The sequence below is a fragment of the Ursus americanus genome, chromosome 10 (genome assembly GCF_024610735.1).
Source record: "Ursus americanus isolate L20-20 chromosome 10, mUrsAme1.1.p, whole genome shotgun sequence".
Lineage (NCBI taxonomy): Eukaryota > Metazoa > Chordata > Mammalia > Carnivora > Ursidae > Ursus > Ursus americanus.
The window spans coordinates 56,602,582-56,622,318 of NC_142136.1; the positions used below are offsets into that span (position 1 = coordinate 56,602,582).

The following is a 19,737-nucleotide window of genomic DNA, read 5'->3' on the forward strand; positions in this document are numbered from 1 at the left end:
ACAAATTGTTGACCATTCTAAGCCTCAGTACCCTCCCCAGTCCAGCGATGATAGCAGCGGGATCTGCCGTTCAAGGTGGTTGTGAGAGCTAAATGAGATAATGCATTAGAAGTTCTTAATACCTTGCAAGGTGTACAGCAAGAGCTTAATATATATTAGGATGATGATGATGGTGGTGATGATGATAATGATGATGATGATTAGATACTTGGAGTGGAGAGGAGGAAGAAGATTGGAAAGGAAGAAGGATGATGGGAGATTAAGAGAATTTTTATCTAATTCATGCCTTGTAGACTCCAGCTAGAAGTCAAGGAATCTGCGGTGAGCTGGGGAGCCACAGGTTGGGAGAAGAGGGTGGAGCCTCAGCGTTCTTTAGAAGGCAGTGAAGCTGGATCCCTGAAGTGTGGTGGTTCCCAAGAGAAGCTGATGTCTCCTCGTCGGGCAGTAATGACATTACCAAGCCGCCCAGTCACCCTGACTGTCCCCTGGAACAGACCAAAACATTCTCTGAGCTCCTCTCAGACACATTAGCCCTTCTCTAACTCACCGATGGCCCCTTAGGGATTCCTGCCACAGACTAAAGTTCTCATTGAGTCTCAGGCCACGTCTCCTTCCCCAGAACACCCAATCCAAGACCTGAATTTCCAACTCTTGAACTCTAATTTTCTTCCTATCATTCTGCTGTGGTGTAATATATGGTATTAACGAGGATTGCCCTGGACACCCCAAGTTCAAATTCTGGCTCTGTCACTGACTAGGTATTTAACCATGGGCAAGTTACTTATCTTCTGTACCTCAGTTGCCCCATCTGTAAAATGGGGACAAAAATATTATTGATAACATAGGGTTTTGTGAAGATTGGCTAGGAGCTTACAACTTCGGCTGGCATAGAATTTAAGTGTTCAATACATACTAACTGTTATTAAGATTTTTTTCCCCTTTGGAAAATGACAATTCCGGTAAATGCTAAGCGGGGGAAACATGTTACAACTATTATATAAGTTGTGAGATTATTTGTATATTTCAATTTTCAGTTTTCATTCCATAGTCTCTCAAGCATGGGATAATTGAGACTTCTGCCTGGGAATTTTTGTTTGTATTGATTCCCAAAGATGATACAAATGAAGCCAGAACACCTTTAATGACATTTTAAATCTTGTTGTCAGCTTTCCTGAACATCTCCAAAAGCCTAAAATTTTCAGGACGAGGTGCATGTGTGTGCCCAGCTCACCCTTCATATCCGCCAGAGTTTCATATACGAGCAACTAGACGAAATAAACATAGAGAGGGTTTTCCCTGGAGGAACAGAACTGGAATTGCTGAGATTTAAACCAAGGAATTCCTGCTCTATGTTCTCTTGCCCAAACAGCCCTGTGCGTAATTGCTTATGTACCATAGAAACTTGAAGCTACTGTCTGCTATTGTGTTTTCTAAAGTACCTTCCATGTTGTTTACAATTATAAAAGTTACCCCGGCTCACTGTAAGAAATGGAAAAACTAAAAATATGGTCAAAGAAGAAAATAATCATCTACAATGAGAACTCCCAGAGCAATCCAGATTCAACATATTTTTTAATCATCCGGGGTTTTTTTGTTCCCTGTACGTTAGACATATGAGAACTTTTCAGAAAATAAACATGATGGCAAGAAGCAATTCTAGAGTTATAGAGGGACATTTTATAGTGCTCAAGGGGTCAGTCCACCGAAAGGCAGCACAATTCTAAATCTGTATGCACTCAACGACATAGCTTCAAAATACAGAAAGTAGAAATCAACAAAACTACAAGAGAGACTTTAAAATACCTGTCTCAAAGGCTAGATTGTTTTTTAAGACAAAAATTGTAAGGATATAGAAGATCTAAACAACACAGTTAAAAGCGTTGACCTGATTGCCATATATAGAACGCCACGTCCAACGGTGACAGGATACACACCCACTCCAAGTGCACATAGAGCATGTCGAAAATTGGTCACAAAGAAACCTCAACAAATTTCAAAGGATTGGAATCATGAAGCATATAGTCTCTAACATCAAATTAAGATAAAAATTAATAACAAAATGGGGCACCTGGGTGGCGCAGTCTTGAGCATCTGCCTTCAGCTCAGGCCTGATCCCGTGTTCTGGGATCGAGCCCCACATCAGGCTCCTCCGCTGGGAGCCTGCTTCTTCCTCTCCCACTCCCTCTGCTTGTGTTTCCTGTCTCTCTGGCTGTCTCCCTCTCTGTCGAATAAATAAATAAAATCTTTTTAAAAAATTAATAACAAAATAAACTAGACAATCCCAACTGCTTGGGAAGTAAGCCCTACACTTCTAAATAAGAGCAAACAAGAAATCCCACACATTGGAATCCTAAAAGTTGGAAAATATTTTTTTAAAAGATTTTATTTATTTATTTGACAGAGATAGAGACAGCCAGCGAGAGAGGGAACACAAGCAGGGGGAGTGGAAGAGGAAGAAGCAGGCTCCTAGCGGAGGAGCCTGATGTGGGGCTCGATCCCGGAACGCCAGGATCATGCCCTGAGCCGAAGGCAGACGCCTAACCGCTGTGCCACCCAGGTGCCCCATAAGTTGGAAAATATTTTAACTGAATGATAACTTGCATGACATTCTGAACATAGCAAAACTTCTGAGAAGTAACTAAAGCAGTGGTAGAGGGAAATATATTGCCATATTTAACACATTTCATACATGTGTTAGAAAAGAAGGAAGACTAAAAGTCGGTGTTCTCTGTTTCTATCTCAAAGAGCTAGGAAAACCCACTAATCAAATGCAAACTAATGAGAAGGCAGGAAATAAGATAATGATAAAAACAGAAATCAGTGAAATAGAAGCAAATGTGCAATAGAGAAAAACAGCAAGAAAAATTAGTTCTTTGAAAAGATTAATATGTAAATGAACCTCTAGCAAACGGAGGAGGGAAAAAAGGGCAAAAATACAAATTACTAAAATCAAGAATGGAAAAGGGGATGTCATTATAGACTTGATAGATGTCAAAAGGCATTAAAAATACATTATATATATTATGAAACACTTAATGCCAATTAATTTGACAATTTGGGGACATACAGAAAAATCCTTTAAAAGCATAAGTTACTGAAACTGACAAAAGAACTAGAAAATCTTAACTAAATTTTTAAATACACTCTGATAACAACAACAAAAAAAAGAATCCTAGGCCCAGATGCCTTTGCCTGTGAATTCTTCCAAGCATTTTGGGAAGACATAACACTAATTCTGCACTAACTTTTCTGAAAATAGAAAAGGACATTTTTATGAGGCCAGCATAACTTGATTCTAAAACCTGAGGAATTGTTGAACACTATAACAAAAACTTATGATGTACTGTATGCTGGCTGACTGAACATAATGAAACAAACAAACAAGCAAACCTGACAAGACTGAAAAACCACTTACTCTCATGAATATAGATCCAAAAATCCTAAACAAAATATTAGCTGAGATAATCCAGTGACACATAAAAAGGCACCACATGGCAAACAAGTAGAGTTTATTCCTAGAGTGCCAGGATTGTTTAACATTTAAAAATTAATCCGTGTAGTGCATAATATTTACAGATTAAAGCAAACAAATTATGATCGTCTTGATAGATGTGGAAAAGGCATTTGGTACAATCGATGCCTGTTTGGGATGAAAGTGTCAACAAACTGGGAATAAAATAAACTTTCTTTAATTTGATAAAGAACATCTACGAAAATCTTACATCAAACATAAAATTAAACACCAGATTATCCAAAGTTTTCCTCCTCTATTTGGGAACGGAAGAAAGGTGATTCAACATTTTTCTTGAGGCCCTAGCCAGTAAAATAAATAAATAAATAAATAAATAAATAAATAAATAAATAAATAAATAAATAAATGGCAAAGGTTATGTAGAGATAGAAATATAACATTACTGTTAGATGACATGAATGTACACATATAAAATTCAAAAGAATCCACCAACTATTAGGAACTGTATGTTAATTTAACAGGTATGTATTTAAAAGTTAATATACAAAAATCAATTGTATTTCTATATATCACCCCCAAAAAAGGAAAAATATTATTAAAACAAAACTTTTTACAGTAGCATCAAATATCTGTAATCAAATACTTGGAATCCATCCAAAGATGTGTATAATACACGTGACTGAAAACTAAAAAAACTACTATCTACTATGTTGTATCACACAATACAAAAAAATCAGTTCCAGATGGGTTCTAATCTAAGTGTCAAACAATTTAGCTTTTGCAAGAAAATATAGAAAGATCTCGTCTTGATAGGCAAAAAATTCTTAAGTAGGACACAAGAAGCATTAGCCATAAATGGAAAAATATTGAAAAGTTGGAGTAGTCACAAACACCATATGATTTCACTCATATGTAGAATTTAAGAAAAAAAAACAAAGGAACAAAGGAAAAAAGAGACAAACAAACATATTCTTATTTTTTTTTAATAATGATTTTTTATTATATTATGTTAGTCACCATACAGTACATCCTCGGTTTTCGATGTAAGGCTCGATGATTCATTAGTTGTGTATAACACCCAGTGCACCATGCAATACGTGCCCTCCTTACTACCCATCACCGGTCTATCCCATTCCCCCACCCCCTCCCCTCTGTAGCCCTCAGTTTGTTTCTCATAGTCCATAGTCTCTCATGTTTCATTCCCGCTTCTGATTACCCCCCCCTTTCTTTATCCCTTTCTTCCCCTACTGATCATTCTAGTTCTTATGTTCCATAGATGAGAGAAATCATATGATAGTTGTCTTTCTCTGCTTGACTTATTTCACTAAGCATTATCTCTTCCAGTGCCGTCCATGTTGTAGCAAATGTTGAGAACTCGTTCTTTCTGATTGCTGAGTAATATTCCATTGTATATATGGACCACAACTTCTTAATCCAGTCATCTGTTGAAGGGCATCTCGGCTCCTTTCACAATTTTGCTATTGTGGACAATGCTGCTATGAACATTGGGGTGCATATGGCCCTTCTCTTCACTACGTCTGTATCTTTGGGGTAAACACCCAGTAGCGCAATGGCTGGATCATAGGGTAGCTCAATTTTTAACTTTTTAAGGGACCTCCACACTGTTTTCCAGAGTGGCTGTACCAACTTGCATTCCCACCAACAATGTAGGAGGGATCCCCTTTCTCCACATCCTCTCCAACAATTGACAAACAAACATATTCTTAAATACAAAGAAACTGGTGGTTGCCAGGGGGGAGGTGGGTGGGGGGGATGGGCGAAACAGGTGAAGGGGATTAAGAGTTACACGGAGCCCTGGATAATGCATAGAATTGTTGAATCAGTATATTGTACACCTGAAATGAATATACACTGTATGTTAATTATACAGGCATTTAAAAATAAATAAATTTTAAAAAATAAAATAAAAATTTTAACATTAAAAGAACAAAGTTGGTGTAGCTGCAAGAACAATGGGCCATTGAGATCGGGAGTGCTGGATCAGAGTGAGAATGTTTGTGGCGTGGGAGATTCACCAGGAAGCTCAACTTTAGGACCTGTCCTTTGCACAGACCCCTTCCAAAGCCCGGGCAATCTGTTTGCATGGTCCTGTATTTTCATAAATGATACAAATCTTAGGCTTCATAAATCATGTCCTGTCCCAGGGCAAGCTGGCTGCAGGCCCTTTTCCTGTCCCATGGTGTTCTGTCCTACCAAGCCCAGACCCAGACTGTTCGCTCGAGCTGCTGGTGGTCACTGCTTGTCAAGCAGAGCAGACATCTCTGAAATTGATCTTCCATCCTTGAGATTCCTTCAGCCTGGAGTTGGGATTGATGCAGAGACGGGACTGTCAGCAGGTATGGGGTAAGTGGCTTGGAGAGAAGAGAACTGTGACAGGGGAAAGATGACAGGATATAGGGGTAACACACATGATCTTCCTCATCAAATCTGGTCAGGCTCCTCAGACCCTCATCTCAGCTTGGCCCCAACAATTGGACTCCCGTGTCTATCTGTGCATCACTCAGTTTCGGCAAAAATCCTGCTAGGTCCATCTAGCAATATCTGGTCAAATTCCTCATCCCCCATCCTCAGTATCTTCCTCACCCTGGTCTGCTTTCAGCGAGAATCTTAAGTGGATCTAGCCAGAACGAGGCTTCGTCCTAGTGATCTCCATTCTGACCCCCCGACCCCAGCCTGCCCCGTGGCTGTAAATCCCCCCTTGTCCATGCCGTACGCAGCACTGAGCTCAGTTCTGTATTGGAGGCTCTTTTCCCCTATTGCAATGGTTTTGGGGTTTTTTTCAAAGAAAATTTTATCTTCACTGTTTAATGAGTATCCAGCTCCAGATCTGGTTCTTTTTGACAGGGCTTCAAGGGCCTGACACCCACCAGAATTCTAGAAGTGCTTGGTTGGACTGTGACGAAACAGACTCCCGTATGGGACTGAGCACCATTTATACCAAATTGCCATTCGGTACAATTACGATCATATACTGTTTTCAAACTAGTGTCCGGTTAACTCTGACGACAACGCTAACTCGGCTGAGGTATAAGCCCTCTTCATAAGCTTGCTCTCTCAGGTTGGTAATCCGATTGTAACCCAAAAAACTCCGAGGACGTTGCTGTCAAGCTACAGTAAAGTAGGCTGCGTTACTATAGTGTCACCGTTCCCACGCAGAGCTGGAAGTGACTCATTTTCTCGTTAATGTGTGCTATATATACTTCAGAAAAATGAACTGGCATTTCTAAGAATACCTGATAGAAACGAACAGAAGCTTTTCTTTCTCTTCCTGTCATCTGAGACTCTTAAATCATAGACAGTGCAATGTGTAGGGAGCTAAAACACGCACTCCCCCTCAGCATAGCGAGTACCGGCAGGCTTCCCCGGGGATCCTTCCCCCTGGGATCAAATAGTTTCTCCAACTCTTAAGAGATTTTCTTTATAAATATATAACAGTGGCTAGACATCCTTCATCGTGCAAACCAACAAAGAACTATTAAATACCTAAAACAAACACAGCTCACTTCTTCTTTTCCCCAAGCTTGTTCTTCGACCCTGTGATGTATGGAAAGCTTGGGCCAGATTAAAAGGAAGCACAGAACTACAAGTCATCACCCACAAAACATTTCATTTTCACACCTCACAGCTCTACACACAGCTGGGGAAGATGAAGAACAGATGAAAGAGTGACTGCGTGTTTTCAGAATCCATTCTTTTAAGTAATCTGAGATGAATAAAGAGAGTCACCATTGTTAAAATGCAATTAGCATCTGCAAGTGTTCCTTGTTTGGAAATTGGAAATATGGAAGGATCAGTGGTAAGCGCTGTCGGAGGTGAGGCTGGTTGACTTATGTCTTCAGTACAGCTATGTTACTGCGGTGAAACTGGATCCATTGACCAGGTGAGAACAGGATTACTTGCTTCAGTTTATGAGGACACTTCTTTCTAGAATAGAGGCAAAAACCAGGAAGTAGAGAGGAAACATCAAAACGACAACAGATTTTACAAAATATATTGACGTAAGCCCATTAACACACACAAAAGAGATACATCCCCAGTCACTGCAAGGCTCTCTTAGAAGTTTGTGTTTTAAACTGGATAAATTTGACATGTAACACTGTGTAAATTTAAGGGGCACATCCTGTTACTTTGATACATGTATATATTGTAATATGGTTGCCATCATAATGAGATTTTTCAGATTACAAATTTACAGTACAATGTTATTGTCTATGTGCAATAAACTGTACATTAATAGAAGTTTATTTTAATAAACTTGGGCAAACTTCATGACTGTTTTTTCCACCCAAAGAAGATTAGAAGAAGCCAAGGAGGGGCGCCTGGGTGGCGCAGTCGTTAAGCGTCTGCCTTCGGCTCAGGGCGCGATCTCAGCATTATGGGATCGAGCCCCGCATCAGGCTCCTCCGCTATGAGCCTGCTTCTTCTTCATCTTCCACTCCCCCTGCTTGTGTTCCCTCTCTCACTGGCTGTCTCTCTCTGTCAAGTGAATAAATAAAAAAAAACCTTAAAAAAAAAAAAAAGTAGCCAAGGAGAGGGCTGGGATGGGAGAAACACAGAAGCACACTAGCTGTGTAAAAGGGATAATAATAACCCAATATAGAAACAAATTTAAAAAAGAAAAGAAAAAGACAGACAAGCTCAAACCGATAATAGTCTAGGTCATCTGGGTGTGCGGGGAAAGGACCCACCTCCGTCAATAGCTTCTCAACTGTGTCGGAGCCGAAGACAATGACCGACGACGCGAACTCTAGGTCCACAGGTACCGGTACATGTTGCTGAAACAAAGTGCTCTATGGTAAAGTGTGAGCAATACTGGATTAAATTAAAGTCGTTTCTAAACAACTTCTCATACCCCTTAGGATGCTAAAGCATGCCATGCTTCTCTAAACTTGCTGACCACAAAACTTTCGTCTTGCATAGTTTTGTTTTAAGAACACCTCACAGAACGAGGCTAACTGGGAGTAAGCCCTAGGAGACATTGCACTACGTTTTCAAGAAAAGATGACGTCCTATGTATCTCAGGAAGAGGAATCATGAATGTTAAGATTTCCATTCGTATCAACATAGCTGTCTGCATACCGCACATCTGTGCTCTTCTTTTCCAGTGTGTAAAGTTGTCACTGACAAGTGACCGTCCAGCCAAAGACTATATTTCTGACCCACGTTTGCAGCTCGATGCAGCCAGGTAATTAAATCCTTAGCCGAAGGAAGGCAAGTGGAAGTAACGTTCACCAACTTAAGATTCCCAGTCATAATCGTTCATGTTCTTTACTCCTCTGCTTCTTGAATATTGACATTCAGGGTGACCTTGGAAAGCTAGCATTGAAGATGATGGAGCCTTTGTCAGAACGAGTACCTCCTGCCTCCTGCTCCCAACACACACACACACACACACACACACACATGCACGCACACACACACACATACACGTGCACACACACGCACTACCACCGCCTCCACCTGACCTACAACTGCACTGGATTATTATGAAGCATAAAATAAACTTCTATTATATTTGGCCCTAAAAGGGCTAAAGTAAAATGAGGTTACTGTGTTAAATGGTAAATTCCAGTTAGATCCAGCCCTTGGGTAAGACAATGGATGCAGCTGTCCTAGGCTCCATGGTCATGCTTCATCTCACTTCTTTTTTGGAACACTATTAATATTCAATTTTAAAACTTCCTTCTTGAATAAAGACAACCCAAGGGGCCTTTGAAAGATGCTGACAGTGTCTCCTTCCAAGTGCGATTGATTATCTTAGGAACCCACACTGACTGGGTGCCCGAGGCTTTTCACCCTTTAGAAAGGCCCAGACTTGAGTTATTTAATAAACCCATCTCATTATCTTGAGGTGCCAAATTAACTTTTCGGTAGATATGCCTATTAATTTTGTATTTGTGCAAGTTCCTTGATCTCTGGGAATTCTGTTTGAGCAGCACTTGATTCAGCAAATGTTGATTGAGCACCCACGATGCATCAAGGGCTGGCAGCTAAGACAGGTCTTACTCCAGAGCAGCAATAATCAAACACTAAATAAGACAAGAGACTTGAAAGCCATTTGCCAGACGAAGCTAGGAAGGGGGCCACATTCATCAATTGCCCTAGTCCTAACACAGAGCACCTTTATCCTGCCCCATAGCTATCTCTTTACTCTTCAGACTGTGGCCTTTCAAAACAGTGCCCAATGCTCCAGATCTGTGGTTCTCAAAGTGTTGTCCCCAGACCAGCAGCATCAGCATCACCTGGGAACTTCTTAAAAATGACAGTTCTCAGGCTTCATCCCAGGCCTACTGAATCAGAAGCTTGGGGGGTGGGGTCCGGTACCCTGTGTTTTCCCAAGGTGTGCCAGGCACTGTGCTACACGCACTAAATGACTCAGTCTGCTACTCGGAATCCTCCCCCCACTTTAATATATAAAGCCTTGCTGGCATAGTACTCGGCGTAAGTAATTCTGGCTGCCACAGGTAAATAGAGTAGTAGATGAGGAATAGAGCAGAGTGAAGCTTAGAGCAAACTTCTCATACCCATGTCCTGGGGTACACAGAACTAGGGTCTCCTAACTTTTGCAAGGCTTGAAGTTCCATACAAATAGAGGCCCACTTACCATATGTCTAAATATTTTTAAGTTATAAATCAAACTAGTGAACTATTAAATAAAATATCCTCCTACCTTTGCAAATATACATTCCTAACAAGTTAGAAGGTCAAGTTCAAATTTAAGATTCTTAGACTGCATAGTGTTCTGCACTGGAACTTAGTCATGGAGAGTGAAATTGGTCCCATCATCTCCCCTCTCTTTGCATCTTTGGCTCCAGACCACACCAGGAAAGGCCTCATGTATGGATACAGTAGTCCACACATCCAAACTTTGTCCCCAAGTCCCTGCAAACAGCTGCCCCTTGGCCATCCCTGTGCTTGGGTGTAAGGGGAGTCCACTTGCAGGAAAGCAAGCCAGAACAGAAAGGCATGCAGGCCCAGAGCATGACGTATAGGGATGAACTGTTGATTCTAGGTGCAAATAGACCCATGTCCCTGTAGGAAGGGACACAGACAGAGGAGGGCTATGCTGGGGCCTCTAAAGCATAGAGCCAGGGCAGAGGCCTTTCTTGCCTCGTCTAAGGATAATTCTTCCTACACCCTCTGCCAGATACCCCTGGGGAAAAAAGTCCTTATTCTAATAAGTTTGAAAAACACTAAATATTGCATCCTTCTCTTGGAAATTTATAATGAACATTGGTACCATAGTAAACATTAGTGTCTTGGGTCAGGTTGCCATAACAAAACACCATACGCTGGGTAGCTTAAACAACAGTAAGTTCTTTCTCAGAGTTCTAGAACCTGGGAAGTCCAAGATCAAAGTATAGCTGATTGAGTTCCCCTGTTGGGGCTCTCTTCCTGGCCCGCCAGCCTGGCAGATAGCTGCCTTCTCACTTCATCCACACATGGCAGAAAGAGCTCTAGTATCCCTTCCTTCTCTTCTAGGACCACTGATCTCCTCCAGGGTCCCCACGCTTATGATCCCATCTAAACCTAATTACCTCCCCAATTACCTACAAGTACCGTCATATTGCAAATTAGGGCTTCAGTATATGAATTTGGGGAGGGGGGCACAAACATTCTGTAACACACAGTAAAGACCCTGAGAAGGTCTGATGCAAAGAAATCTGTGTGACTTGAAATTACTATTACCTGTACATATTTGTGGGAAAAAAATTACAGCTTGGTGGATTGACTACCCCAAGGAAAACCCTAATATTTGCTTTAAATCCCAAGTACCTTAAAACATGCACCACATTTGGCTCTACTCTCCTGGCCAGAGTCTATTTCACCAAGATGGCACCTCACTTCGGTCTGTGACCTTGTATCTGCATGGGATAAACACATCAAGAAACCTTGTCTTTAAAAATACATAAATAAATGAATAAATAAATAAATAAACCTTGTCTTTCATTTCAAACCTGTCCTCCTTTAAATTGTCTTAACAATTTGAGTAACTCCTAGAGAAGCCAAGCATATTTGATTCACATTTATTAGAGTAATGTTAATATCGCCGCCACCCCCACAACCAAGAGGGTAATGTTGTGAGTCACTTCTAAATGCAATCAATAAGCAAGTGGTTAAGATTCCAACCTCATTTCTAGAGTTCTAATGTATAGCATGGTGACTGCAGTTGATAAATACAATATCGCGTACTTGAAATTTGCTGGGAGCAGACCTGTCACGTTCCCGCCACACACAACACTGGTGACTGTGTGAAGTCATTTGCTGCGTTGATTAGCTTGATTGTGGCAATCACTTTACAATGTATACGTGTATCAAAACCACCCTGTACGACTGAAATATATACAGTTTTCATTTGCTAATTTTACCTCAACAGAGCTACCAGAAAAAAAAGTTATTTTCTATTGAGTCCAATAATAATTAGATTATGATTTACTTCATACATATTAAAAATTTTTTAATATTCCTTATATAATTCTGCATTCACCACTCTCAGAGCACTTCACGATCCTTTCTTGTTTATCCTTCTTTATTTCGGTAATGGGCCATTATGGAAAGCTATAAATACATGGCTGAATTGTGTAATAAACATTGTACACGGTGTTTTTTCCCAGTCTTTGGTTCCTAACATGAGCTTACCATCTTGACTTTTGCATTGGTATAGTCATAGTGTAAGAAATAATAATAATAAAAAAAGACTGACTTTATAATCAATCAAAACAATTCAAGTTCACTATTCTTTTCCCCGAAGCATCTTACTTTGCCTTTCTTTCAGTCTGGAGAGAAGTGCAGCCTGGTAGGTAGAGAATAAAGGAAAAATTCAGGAATGTGGAAATGAAAATTAGATAAAACCTATGTTTTTCTGCAGCCTAAAACAGCTTCTTCACTTTTTTCCTCTTTCTCTCAGTCTTTATTTTATTTTTTTAAAGATGCTATTTTTTTTAAGTACTCTCTATACCCAACGTGGGGCTCGAACTCACAATCCAAGATCAAGAGTCACTCGTTCCATTGACTGAGTTAGTCAGGGGCCCCTGCCACTCTTTAAATTGGGGGCTATTATGAAGATTTACTCAGTGTTTCTAAAATCCAGAAGAGGAAAAAGAGTAGAAGTATGGCTTAAGACTCAAGAAAAGTGTTTCATGTTGAAGAACAATCGCAGTGCATGTTTACTAAGAAAAACAAAGGATTCCCGGCAGGCTAATCCTAAAAGTTAGTCGCTATTAATTCCAAATGAAGCCGTCCTCACAGCTGCCCTTACGCCTCAGCTGAAAGCTCCCAAGGGCTTCAGCCACTCCGTTGCTGTGGTGACCGCTGCAACCGCTTGCTCATTCCGGCTGAAAAACATATTCCTAGTGTCAGCCTGTGCCACCAGATGACTTTGGCTCAGAGCATTAAGGTCACTGACACTGCTTTCTCAAAGCATGTTATCAGCGCAACAAGCGGCAGTAAGAGAAAGCTGAGACAGCTGTTGTCCAGCCTGCGAGCCACTCAGGGTCTTGGAGGACGACAATGCCCTTGGTCATCACATTGAGATTATAGTCCTCAACTTTACGGCTGGAGGGTCGGTTCTGTTGGTATGTCTAGAGACAGTTTGACGCTAGGATGCTGATTAACATCCAGCAAATTTACGAAATACTAATATATAAGCTCGACCGTGTATTATTTCTCATCCACACGTACAATCATCATGAATACCGGAATTCCCAGGCCCATTGGTCGGAAAATTCCGTGTGGTATCTAGAAAACCAAATTCAAGTGAAGAGTGCTCTGTTATCTGGGAACCAAAGCCAGGAAAACAAACAGGAAGACACTACAGAATAAAGACTTGGTTCAAGTTTGATATTTGATCCTAGGTATGAGCTTTTATTTTTTTTTAATTCCCTAGCTGAAAGATGAAAGTCTCCTGTGGTAGGTCGAATTCTAAGCTGGCCCCCCAAACTCCTCCCCCCTGGCATATGGGTCTGATATAATCCCCTCCCCTTGGGCACGGGCAGGAGCAGTGAATGTGTTGGGATAGCGCCGTTGTGATTAGGTCCTAATCAGTTGGCAGTGAGTTAATTAAAAGAGAAAATATCCTTGCGAGCCTTTTAACAGAAGGTAAAGCAGCAGCCAGATCTTCTGCTGGTCTGAAAGAAAGCAAACAGCCCTGGTGTTCGGTGCCTATGGAGAGGGCCATGTACTACTCCACTCCTCCAACAGACAACCTCCTCATGTCTCATCCATGTGCATTCGTCCAGAGAACTTACACTCTGCCTGACACGAGAAAAATAGTGAGACCTGCCTACACCACTGGAAAGGGAACACTGAATACATGGCTCTTCTGAACACGTTTGTTTGGTTTTTAAATGCTATCCTTTCTCATATTTCTCTGGATGCAGAGAAAGTCAGGCCTTACTATAAGGTCATGTCTTTATAAATAAGCTTAGTTAACTGGGTGTTATATGCAACTGATGAATTATCGAACACTACATCTGAAACTAATGATGTACTATATGTTGGCTGACTGAATTTAAATAAAAATAAATAAAGAAATAAATGCGCCTAGTTAAGACAGCATTCTGTAAAGGAGGCTGCTTCCTGATATTGCTCCTCTTGACAGGTGAGCCCCAGACAAAGACAAGTGATTTTCTGAAGACAAGCAGGGTATTTGTTGATGATAAAGACGCAGTGAGAATGAGATACAGTTCACTCTAAATACTTCTATGTGTATGTCTGTGAATAACAAAGACTAGGGGGAAGATTCCGACATTGATCTCAAGTTTCCCCCGGGGCTGGCTGAAGGAATAATTCTAGTCCAATTCGGATCCCTCTTGTTCTGGTCCCAGAGATCCCCTGTGTGCGTCTCCCTCCTGCTATCTCGTCCTGAGCCATGTATTGCTGCTAGAATGCCCACTTTCTATTTCAGAGCTCACGACTCTGAATGTGTTGTCTTTGCTTAGGAAATTGGCCAGACGCCTTCGTTAAGAGCTGAATCTTTGCTGGTGGATTTCGGGGGATCGCTTAGTTTCCTATCAATGTGCTTTACAAAATGCTTAGGGCCTTTGTCCTTGTGTAGTAAAAATGAAAAAACGCTCTGCTTTCCCAGAGGCACCGAGGTGGCATAATCATCCGAAAGGGAAGGTAAATTCCCACCTTCCTACTTCCTTTCGTGTACAGAGACCCATGGGAAAGGAAGCCACACCTCAGTCTTTGATCTTGTTAAAGAGAAGACTGCAATAGTGCTTGGAGTACCAGGCAGATGACTTTGGCTGCGTAGCTTCATGAAGTTCTCCCAGCTCTCTGATATGAGGCCCGGCGGTTAGTTTTGGGCTGGTGACAAGAAAGAACCAAGTTACTTAGAATAATAGTGTGAGAGGGAAGCTGAGCTTTAGGGACAAGAATTCAGCAAAGTGGGGAAAACTCGAGGCCTCTGGAGGACAGAGCCACTGAAAATTTTACTTAGCAGGAATGACCCAAGGACTTCTAAGTTCGGGATTAATTAATACTGGTTTTAAGTTGTTTGCCTCGATGTACTGTCCCTCCCCGCCTTGGACCAGTGGTGCTTCAGGGTGTGAAGGAATCTGGCATTTCCTAATAGGGTATAACACTGAGGAGGTGGACAGCACATGTGCAGAGTAATGAGAGTGGTGACAAAACAGACACATAGATCGATGGAACAGAATAGAGCCCAGAAGTAAACCCACACATAGTCGGTCAATTACTTTACAGCCAAGGAGGCAAGAATATGCACCGGGGAAAGCATGGCCTGCAATAAATGGTGTTGGGAAGACGGGACAGCGACATGCAAGGGAATGAAACTGGACCACTTTCTTGTACCATACACAAAAATAAACTCAAAATGGATTAAAGACTTAAATATCCGACCTGATTAAGGAGGGCACGTATTGCATGGAGCACGGGGTGTTATACGCGAGTAATGAATCATGGAACTTTACATCAAAAACTTGGGACGTACTGTATGGTGACTAATATAATAAAAAATTATTATTAAAAAAAACACCCTGAAACCAAAACTCCTAGAAGAAAATAGAGTCAGTAAACTCTTTGACAACATTAGTCTAGCAATATTTTTTGGGTCTGGCTCCTTAGGCTAGGACAACAAAAACAAAAATGAACAAACGGGTCTATGTCAAACTAAAAAGCTTTTGCACAGAGAAGGAAATCATCAGCAAAACAAAGCAGCAACCTACTGAATGGGAGAAGATATTTACAAACAATATGTCCAATAAGGGTTTAACATCCAAAATCTGTAAAGAACTCATACAACTTAATATAAAAAAATCTGATTAAAAATGGGCAGAGGATCTGAACAGATATTTTTCTAAAGACATGCTGATGGCCGACAGGCACATGAATAATTGCTCAATGTCGCTACGTATTCAGGAAATGCAAATCAAAACCGCAATGAGATATTGCCTCACACCTGTCAGGATGGCTAGTACCAAAAAGACAAGATATAACAAATATTTGCGAGAATGAGGAGAAAAGGGAACTCTCGTGAACTGTTGGTGGGAATGTAAATTGGTACAGAAAAATTATGGAGGTTTCTCAAAAAATTAAAAATAAAACTACTATACAATCTGGCAAATCTACTTCCAGATATTTTACCTGAAGAAAATGAAAACACTCATTCAAAAAAACATACGCACCCCTATCTTTATTGCAGCATTATTCACAATTAGCCAAGATATGGAAGTGACCTAAATGTCTCTCGGTAGAGGAATGGATAAAGAACATATGGTATATTACAATGGAATTTTACTCAGCCATTAAAAGAGTGAAATCTTGCCATTTGTGACAACATGGATGGACCTAGGGGGTATTATGCTAAGTGAAGTAAGTCAGACAGACGAAGGCAAATACTGTATCGTTTCACTTACATGTAGAATTTAAAAAATAAACAAAAAACAGACTCACAGATGCGAGGAATGAACTGATGGTTGCCAGAGGGGAGGAGGTAGGGAGATGGATGAAATAGGTGAAGGGGCTTAAATGTACAATCTTCCAGTTATAATATAAGTAAGACACGGGGATGGAACGTACAGCATAGGGAACCTTGTCAATAATATTGTACACCTTTGTATGGTGACAGATTTCGTAGCATATATAAACATCGAATCACTATGTTGTACACCTGAAATGAATACAATATTGTATAATCAGTCATTCTTCAATTTAAAAAAAGTGGTAATGAAGAATTCAGTTGAGTGAGAAACTTTGATTCAGAAATGACCTGAAGAAATGTAAACCCATAAGAATCATGAGAGATATTTCAGGGCTGCTAGGACTTCACCCCACCCATAAGTAGGATAGGAATTTGAACCATTTTTATTTAAAAATTAGAGTGGAACAGATGAGCCAATAACACTGAAGAACTTGAGAAATCACAGAGGGTTGACATCTGCTCAAAGGACCCCCCATGTGATACTTCAGCGTCCTCACCTTGGCACGAGCCCCTGCACTTCCCCTGCAAGGGCAATATTCACAATGGCAAGAGGAGGGACATTTCCAACTTCTTGTGGTAGGAACAACCGTTGCTTTGTAAGAATGTCAGCTGAAAACAAAACATAGGTGCAAGACCAAGGATGCCCTTTTACTGCCTAAAGGCTACCATTGGACGTGCTGCTGTCCGCAGAAGATTAGGAGCACCTCACAAATTCAGAATCCATTGTTCAGTTTCTGCAGACCCATCAATCATCATCCAAGTTGGACACCATTGGATTGGTGAGAAGCCCCTCAGGGAGCAGTGGAAAGGAGGGCCTGTAACTTAAACCTGAAAGTCCATGCAGGACATCTTAAAACTTTCCCTACGCTTTCACCTCAAGTAATGGACAATGCCAATATGAATCTATTGCTCCCCTCTGACATGGTGGGTCAAACTCTGTCTTAACAAGGCCTGTTTTAACAATACCCCCATACTATATCGGACTCCTCTTTCATAAGATTCTCATGACTGCATTTTCTGAGCAGGGATCCTGCATGATCCCATGTTTAAAAAAAAAAACTCAGATCCAGATAGCAAAATCACAGAACCACTCTCTGAATAATCGCAAACATGGACAAAGTGGACTCAGCAGTATACTCCATCATGGCAGAAACTTTGGGGCGTGTCTGGTTCAGCATTGTCTCCCAGGATCTAGCACAGTGCCTGGCAAATAGCAGGCCCTCCGTGAGTCGGTCTCTTTACTGTTTCTAAATGTCAGGCTTCATTTGTGTGGTCTGGTCTCCAGTCTTCAAGCACCACACTTTAATCCATCCAGGCAGCTGGCCGCCTCTGTCTCCCTGAAGACTTCCAGGACAAGAGGCTAGACAGCCTCCCCAGGCTGCTGAGTCACCTTCCTATCAGGAAATTGTTTCTGCCTTAGCTAAATAGGTAAGCAATTTTCTTTCTATTTCAGACAGAGAACCTAAGTTTAAAAAAAGATTAAGTGAACAGCTCAAGGTTATACGCAAACTCTGGCCCAGTTAGGAATAGAGCCCAAGTGGTTCCTAACGTTGAATCCTATAGTTTCAATCATGTTTTTTTTGCCACAGAACCTATCTTTATAATTTATAGATATTGTTCCCAAATTGCTCACTGGAAATTTTGCCTAAATGTTGAGGGTAAAATGGCTTCATGTATCCAACAGAGAGAGAATATATATATAAGAAGAAATTTTTCCCACGTGAGGAATGAATCACCGTAAAGAACATTTGTTCACTTGTTTCATTATAAAATAAGAGCCTTCCTCCCGGCTGCCACAAAATTCAAATGCTCCATTTTGTTACTAAACAATCCTTTTAACACCAAGCCAAAAATAAGTCACAATGTTAATGCAAACATCTTGCGAGCCAAATAAAAGAACATGTGCCAAATTTATCAGAGTTAGAGGGAAATGGTGTTGGATCTGTCTGCCTCTGAGAAACTTTATTAGATCACCAGTCAATAGGGTACCAGCATCTGCTGATGCCGAGTGAAAGACATGAGTAATAACAGACAGCTTTAGAAAATACATTTTTTCTTCCATAGTTAGCAATGCATGACTCACTAGAACTCTCCAGACACTATACTGCATGAATCACTCAAAATTCTACCAAGGACAGAGCACAATCAGTTCTCTCTTCCTACACTAGGATTTCTTGTCTCAATTATCACTCATTTGTTAGCTTACTTCAAAGGCAGAGAGGCTTGGTTCACTCTCTTTCCTTTTTTTAAAAACAGTGGTACATATAAAAATAAATATTGAAGTGCTGCAGGAAAACAGAGACTAAACATCATAATGAATCCCGAAAGCAAACTTCAACTGGCCTAACTCCCACCATTTGCAAGGCCACACTGGGAAATGACCACCGTTAATTTCCTTCTTGAACATTGACCAATGACTAGAGATTATTGCAATATGAGAAGGGCTTTATGGTTATAGGCCAATGACCTGCCCATCCAAACCTTCAGTAGCCGATAGTAGTATCAAAGATATTTTGAGAAATAGTTTAGTAGTTAGTCTCCGTGGCAGAGGTCTTGATTTCCCTCAAACAACTATTCTCTTTGGCTCTTTCCTTTCCATTCAATCTGGCATTCCAACTCCAGATTGATTTTCCTAAAAGTTTTTTCAGATTATGACAATAGCTTAGCATGATGACAAAGACCACAGGTCTTGGAATTAGACCATTTGACTTCAAATCCTGGATTCATCAATTAATTTTTAACCTTCCTATGCCTCAGTTTCTCATCTGTGACATGGAGTTCATAAGATACTTGCATAACTTTTATTTTAACTTTGTGTTATAAATGAGTATATAAGTATATATATAAAACAATTGTAATAAAAAATAAATAGGTATATAAGAGCAGCACATATACTAAAATTGGAATAATAAGAGAAGATTAGCATGGCCCCTGCACAAGGATGACATGCAAATTCGTGAAGCATTCCATATTTAAAAAAAAAAAAAGAATGAGTATGTAAGAAAATAGAGCATTCACGGCAAAGAGCATAGGCTCTAGAATCAGACCTGGAATCAAAATCCTGATTCTGCTATTGAACTGTCTACAAATTATACTAGTTATCCAACACCATGTAACAAATCACCCCAAACCTTTCTGGATTATGACAGCAATAATCATTTTTTTATCTTCCACAGTTTCTGTAGGTCAGAAATTTGGGAGTTATTCTGGCTACGTCTCTGATGAGGCTGCAGTCAGATGTTGGCTAGTGTTGCAGTTGGCTCAAGACTAACCTTGGGCGGGGAGATCTACCTCCGAG

General features: G+C 40.6%; 1 non-coding gene across 1 annotated transcript; it reads left to right on the forward strand.

Moving 5' to 3' along the window:
• Positions 1 to 19,311: 19,311 nt before the first annotated feature.
• LOC123792012 (U6 spliceosomal RNA) lies at positions 19,312 to 19,415 on the forward strand. The gene has a single exon (XR_006779603.1). It is a non-coding gene; the product is annotated as a U6 spliceosomal RNA (small nuclear RNA).
• Positions 19,416 to 19,737: the final 322 nt, after the last annotated feature.